Genomic DNA, 7793 nt, shown 5'->3' on the forward strand with positions numbered 1-7793 from the left:
CCATCTGTTTCAGAAGGCTTGATTTATTATTTTATTATATATTACATTAAAACTATACTAAAAGAATAGAAGAAAAGGTTTCATCAGAAGGCTAGCTAAGAATAGAATAGCAAAGAATGATAACAAAGGCTTGTGGCTCGGGCTCTCTGTCTGAGCCAGCTGGGCTGTGATTTGCCATCAGTCACAAACACCCAACATGGGCCAATCACAGATGCACCTGTTGCATTCCACAGCAGCAGATAATCATTGTTTACATTTTGTTCCTGAGGCCTCTCAACTTCTCAGGAGGAAAACTCCTAAGGAAAGGATTTTCCATAGAAAATATCTGTGACAGAACCCCACCTGAAGTCACCCTAGGTTTTTCCTCCTGAAGACATCTCCCTCTCCCAATGGCGTTTGAGTGCCAGAGACAGGACCAGAGGCTGTGTCCAGCTGCTGGTTGGTTTGAGGGCAGGGTTACAGTGACCAGATCAGCTCCCACACACATCACCCCTGTCCATGCCCCCCCTCCTCTGGGGTCCATACATCAATCCCGTTCTGTTTAAAGCCACATTTCAGGCTGAACCATGTGGAAGTTGCTGGTTGTGTCTTGTGGGCCAATACATTTCTCCTCTGAAAATAAAAAATTAAAAGTTGGTTTCATTTTTTATTTCTTTCCTGTTCCTTCCTCCTGCAAAGAAATGGGGAAAGGGAAGTCCCAGGAGGGGCCAGCAACCATCAAGGGCTAAGCCCTGCACACAGCTTGGATGCACCCATGGGTTTAGGATCCCCACATCCTCCATGAAACAACACAAAGAATTTTATCTGGATTTGATATTAGATATCCTGGCCAATGCCTGCAATGCCTTCAGTTAAGCAAGCAGGAAAAAGTCAAAATGCAAGTGTGACCAGACTTACAGAAAATCTCATTTGAGGATATGAAGCCTGACTTCTAAAGTAAACTCAAATTTAATTTCATGTCCAGGTACTGGAGACCTGCTGACCCAGTTTGGTCTACCCCTTTGCTCCAGAAGTGGGAAGCTGCTTTCCTGCATGTCCAAAGGTTTTAATGGGGTTGTTTTTCTGATCTTTAATGGGACCAGAGCAAACTTCTGATGTTTCAACATGGCCAGAGCTGTCAAAAAGCCACCCAGGACTCCAAAGCCCAACGCTGCTTTATTTTTTTAACAGACAACCTCCTGGTCCCACCACTTTTTCAAAACAACAACAACTACAGAAAAACCCCTTTGAATTCAGTATTTCTATTAAAGGGTTTGCTGGAGCACAGCAGGACCTTTTCCTGCAGCGAGGGGAAGGGCAGCCCAGCAGGGAAGGGCTCCTGCAAGTGAACAGCATGAAATTTTCATGCAAATTTCCCACCAGGGCCTCTGGAATAAAACTCCAGATTTCCCTGCCCTTAATGAATAAATCACTCAGCTCATTAGTGGAGTCTCTGGCAAGAGGGCAGCAAGCATCACCTTTGTTGCTGAGCTGACCAAAGGATTGACATGACCAGGGATAAACATTGCTCTTAAATGGTGCTGATGAAGCCATGAAAACCGTGTTAGCTCATAATCTCACACACAGAGAAGCAATGTGCAGATAATTGAGATATAAGTGCTGCTCAGGCACCAGCTTCAGAGATGGTTTTTCCTCCCTTAGTAGGCAAACAAGCCATTTCAAAAGCAGTGAAGCTTTTTAATGTATATCTGGAGGGGCTTTTGCAAAGCAGCAGAAACAAAGGGGCTCTGAAAAGGGTCCCTTTATAGAAATATGTATCTGTCAATGTGTATGAGCTGCTGGGGCAGATGTGCTGCAGGAGAGGTGCTTTGGTCAGTGTCCTGTGCACAGTCGTGTCCCGGGGAGCTGTGCAAGGCCAGGAGCTCAAGCATTTCCCATAAAGCACATCCCAAGAATGTCACACAGCCCTGTCTGAGCTGGGCCTATGCTGCAGGAAACTCCACAGACAGGGCCAGTGATGCTGCACAGAGCAGAAGTGAATCATTGAAAGGGGAATTCTGTCACCCCTCTGATGCCCATTAGGGTACCCAATTACATCTGTCTCTGCCTTCTACCTCTTTAATAAAATAAAAAGTAAACTTCCCAGAGCTCTGTTGACACCTTATTGAAGAGGTTCCATACTGTTGTCTCCTTATCACAAAAGTTCCATACATTCTTGGTGTTTCTCATGGGCATCTCCTCAGAGCACTGCCTCTTCCTTGCTCACAAAGCAGCCAGCTGACTCCAACTCCCCTCTCACCCAGCCACCCCACTCTTTTATAGCATCTTCGTCTCACTGGTTGCAGCTGTGGCCTGTTTAATTCAGGCCTGTTCCAAATCTTTGATAATTGGCCCAGCTGCAACTCCTTAGGGGTAAGATTAGCTTCTACACTATCTTTATTTTCTTATATTCCATCCCCCTACAGAGCTCACCCACATTTCAGAGCATCTGGGTGTCCTATTCTCCTAATCAGGCAATTTGGATGTGGCAGCAAGAGCTACAGCTCCAAATCCAGCCTTGGCTCCACACATGTCACAGGAGCTCAGTCCTTGCATGGGTCTGTGAGCAGAGGGAGGAGCAGCATCAGTGGTGCTGGTTCACTGTCACATTCTCTGAAAAATCCCTTAGCCAGGATTTCTCCTCCTGGGAAGCTGAGAAGCCTCAGAGAAAAATGAAAACAATAATTATCTGATTTGCTTCTCCTGTGTTTTGCTGCTTTGGAATGTGGCTTGAACATTGTTTATTAACTGGTCTTTGTTTGATTGGTTTCTTGTGAATTGTTTTGACTCAATGACCAATCACAGCCAGCTGTGTCAAAGCTCTGGAAGCAGTCACAACTTTTTCATTATTTTTAGCCTTTTGTCTGTATCCTTTCTCTATTCTTTAGTATAGTTTAATATAAAATATAATATATAATATAAAAATACAGTATTATATTATATTATATTATATTATATTATATTATATTATATTATATTATATTATATTATATTATATTAATTTAAATGTATATATAATATACAAATATAAAAATTACAAAAATTATAATATAATATATAAATATATAAAAATATAAAGATAAAATAATATAAAATACTTAAATGTTTTGAGGATAAAAATATCATATAAAATATCATAAATATAATAAATATAAAATAAAACATTATAATAACTATAAAATATAATATAAAAATATAGATATAAAATAGAAATAATATATCATATAATATCATAATAAATTAGCCTTCTAAGTACATGGAGCCAGATTCCCAATTCCTCCTTCATCCTGGGGACCCAGCAAATACCACAGTTTAAGAGCAGAGCTCTGGGTCTCCTGGATATGAATGTACCTGGCTTTCCCAAAGAGTGGGCTGACATATGAAGTGTCCAAGAAACCATCCAGCATATTCCCAGGCAGCAAGAAAGTGCCAGTGTTGAACCAAAAATCTTCTTGTGCAGCCTTCCCCTCCCCACACACCCCAGGGAAAGGCAGGTCAGTGCTCCAGAATTGCATTTGCACAGCAAACCAGCCTGCTTTAAGGTATGGGTATTGCCAGGGAAATCCTTGCTGGAATTTCAAATCCTCCAAATGAATTCACTGTCACTCAAAGGACAGCTTAAATTTCCTCATATTTTGTACACTGAGCTGGTGTCCACAGAAGCCATGAGGCAGAGTCTTGTTGTGTTTGTGCTGTGGGTTATTTAATTTAACAGTGATAATGTTATTGGAAAATACAGAAAAACAAGCCCACCTGTCTGTCCTCACCCTTGCTCACACTTGGAGAGGGACATTCACTGGCACTTGCCATGCTGTCCCTGCCACACTTTAAACCCCACAAATCTGAGCCAGAGGTTCTCAGCACCCTCTTTGCTGCACAAGCCTGATAAATCCAATGCATATCCACAGTGTCTAGCTGCTGGTGAGGAAAATACAACTGTGGAAAGCAAATACAGACTGGCAGTCCCAGGCTTTCAGTCAGTATATGAACATATGGCAGTTGTCTGCTGTTTAAACCTCATCGCTTTCTCACTCTGCAGAGTGGCATAAACAGACACATTTCTGTGCACACCTCTGACAGCTTCAACTTCAACAGGGGACAGAGGAAAAGAGGCTGATCCCTAGCTGCTGGATTGTGCTTGTTTCAGAGTATCCCATGGATATCTGGGGACGTGTCCCTGTGCTGGGAGAAGCCTTTTTCAGCATTAATTAATTAATAAACTTGTTCAATATTCCACAGTGCTGCTGTAGTTTGTGTTGCTAACACCCTGCTTTCCAATGTGTCCCAACAATGCTTTCTTCGAGACAGGAACATTTGGAGTTTGTGGCAGTGTTCACAGGGGTCTTAGGGTGAGGGAAGAAATTAGAATATTGACTCTATGTTTCAGAAGGCTTTATTTATTACTTTATTATATATACTATATTAAAACTCTACTAAAAGAATAGAAGAAAGGATTTCACCAGAAGGCCAGCTAAGAATAAAAAAAGAATGGAATGATAACAAAGGTTTGTGTCTCGGACAGAGTTCAAGCCAGCTGACTGTGATTGGCCATTAATTAGGAACAACCACATGACACCAATCACAGATACACCTGTTGCATTCCACAGCAGCAGATAACCATTGTTTACATTTTGTTCCAGAGGCCTCTCAGCTTCTCAGGGGAAAAAAATCCTAAAGGAAGGATTTTTCAGAAAATGTGTCTGTGATAGGAGTTAGCAAAAAGTCCCCAAAATATTACAGATTCAGGCACTGTTACTGCTTTTGCAAAAGCAGCATGCTGACATCTTACCATGCTGTGATGCAGAACTTGTGACTCAAACACTGGAAAAAGTTGAGTTGCATGAGTACAGTCTCTCAAACAGCTAATGGAGCCCTCAGGAGCTGCTGAAGAGGAGCACTGGATATTTAGATGGACACTGAGTTTATTCAAAGGACAGGAGAAGGACAGATACCAGCTCTGCCTGCTTTCATGTCGTTTCACCTCTGGAATTTCTTCCTCCAGGACCTTAAGCCCTGAGAAGCCACAAACAGCAAAACCCCAAAACATTGCACAGGGAGATCTGGCTCTGCCAGGGTATAAAAGGAATGCATAAGTTGTCTCCTACATTTTGCATTTTCCCTGCTGCTCACTTCTACCAGCCTGCAGAGGTGACAAACAGAGATGTGGCCTCTGAGGTTCTGGGGACATCTGCATGGGGACAGAAACCAAATCCAGCTGGATTTGCAGTGGGAAATGGTGCTGTGGCTTCTGGGCATCCTTTCCTCCAAGAAAAACAACTGCACCTTGCTTTCCATGAGAGGAACTGAATGAGACGTTCATCCAGAAGATAAAGAGCATTTTACGCCTGTGTATCAAAATTGTGTGAGACAGATAATTAGGCAATTAGAACAATTAGGTGTGAAAAAGATGCTATGTCTAGAAATGAGGGTGAAGAACAGTGAAAGACAGGAACATTCTTGCTGGAAGTTTTTCAAATGTCAATGATGCAGAGATGCTGGAGAGAAGAGAAGGGAAGAAGGCAGAGGGCAAGGCAGGTTGTCTTGGGCGAGGCATGTAAAAATTAATATTTGCCTAGTGAATTTGTGGGATTTCTGAGGTGGTTGTATTTGCTTATCAGAATCAACAATCAAAAACCTATGGAGGACACCAATTATCCATTATTTGGGCTGTGGAGCAATTAAAATTTTTGGCAACCTTTGCATTTTGATGCTGGGGTAAGCTAGACCCACCACTTGGAGGCCAGTCCTGCCCCCAGGCATCTCCCTGGAGAGCCACATTTCCTATCAGGCTGAAACAGCCTGTTCTTCTTCTGAGGATTACAATTTGCTTTGTCTGCCTGGGACTTTTGAGTCTCTCGTGTCTCATACAGGGCTGACCAGAAGGTGCCAGAACTGGGTAAAACTGATTGCAGAGTCGTTTCAGGGCTTTGCTTTTTCCAGGATGTCAATTTGGTCATTTGCTCAGGATATTCAAGGTGAAACCTTGGGCTGGAGCAAAGCTCAGAGCCCAGGCTGTCCCCACCTCTGGCACTGTTTGTGTGGCTGTGGCTGAGGCCCCTTTGGAAACAAGAAAAAATCACTTCCTCCTTAGGGAGAAGTCAATATCTTGGATGCACCAGGCAGGAGAAAGGGCATTTTCAGGGCTAAAGAATTCATGAAGATTAACACAGCAAACCCCACAGCTGTTCCCCTGTGCTGCCAGGAGCTGCTCTGCTTCTCACTGCCAGGAGCAGGTCTGGAACCAGGGTGGAGAAGGGACCGTGGCTGTCCAGTCTGGGACTGGGACAGGAGCTCAAAGATTGCCCCATTCTCTGCTTGGGAACAGGGCTTGTTTGCTGCCTGAAAAGCTCCAAAAACATGAAGCAAAAAGTTGGGTTTGGTTTTTTTTTTTTTTTTTGGACTGTAATTCAGGTAACCAGGTGAAGATTATAGCTTTGCCCCTGAATTTTTGGGGTTCCATTGTGGCCACATTTCTCTTCACAGAGAAAAGCAAAGCACAGCTTCCCAAGGATTTTCTGGGATTCACATTCCCTGAACATCAGAGAAAGAAAAAACAATTCTTATCTCATTTACTGCTCCTGTGTTTTAGAACAAGTGGAATGCATTGTAGAAAACTGTTTACCTGAAGGGAATTGGTGATTGGATTCTGGTGTGAGTGTTTTGATTTATTGACCAATTGAATCCACATGTGTGTGTTGGGACTGTCAGCTGACAGTCACAAGATTCTGATGAGCAGTTGAGTTGAATGCTTGTGCAAATTCAGTGTAATATATTTAGAATAGAATAGAATAGAATAGAATAGAATAGAATAGAATAGAATAGAATAGAATAGAATAGAATAGAATATCCTTCTGATATCAATAGAGTCAGATGCATCATTCCTCCCTTCATCAGGGTTACTCTGCTTTTCCCATATTCCATGGCCACTTTCTGCTGCCCACAAATATGGAGAGATGATTCTCCATGTCAAAGCCACTTCATGAAACCACTTTGGCACAGGTAGACTTTCCTTTCCTTTTGTAGCAACAGCACAAAAAGCTCAAATTGCTGACTGGGACACCCCAGGGTCTTTCCAGCATTTATTCCTGCCTCACTCAGGGCTCTCCAGCCTCCCATCACCCAGCACAGGATCTGGGCACCCCCTGCACCCCCACATCCCCACTGTGCCTGCTGAAGCTGCCATCCCTCCCCCTGCCTCCCCAGCCTCAGCTCAGCTCTGCTTTGTGCTGCTCTCCATGGAAGGCAAAAAAAGCACCACAATTTAAAATGCCAAAGGCATTTTCTGCATTTCACAGGCTGTGTTTTGCCCTGATGTTTGATAAGGGGCTGGGTACAGCAGATCCCTGCTGAGGAGCAAGGTGCCATGGCATTTTTCTGTCCTGCCATCACACCAGCCTATGTGCTCAGCTGAAACAATCCCTTCTTAACCCAACAAGCAGCTGGAAAACCATTATAAAGATTTTCTTCTCACTTTCTACACATGCCAGCAGGGCAAAGGGTGCACACAGGGTGACTCCTGCTCCTCTCTCCCCCTGCGCCTGCCTCACAGCCCCTCTTGTGACTGGCACTGTTTTATAGTTTACCCACCCTCTCTTGCATTTGTTTCATATTTCACCTTCACTCTCTTGCATTTATCCCAGCCAAAAATCACTTTTTGCTCTGATTTCCAAAAAATTCCTCAATGCTTTTTTGGGAGTGCTTGCTTGCCAGCATTTCTGGGCTACAGCATCTTCCCAGGCACATCTGTTCATCCCTTTCTCTGCCTCACAGGATCCTGTCCAAATCTCACCACACAGGATTAGGCACACACCCCT

This window comes from Zonotrichia leucophrys, chromosome 2 (assembly GCF_028769735.1).
Source record: "Zonotrichia leucophrys gambelii isolate GWCS_2022_RI chromosome 2, RI_Zleu_2.0, whole genome shotgun sequence".
Lineage (NCBI taxonomy): Eukaryota > Metazoa > Chordata > Aves > Passeriformes > Passerellidae > Zonotrichia > Zonotrichia leucophrys.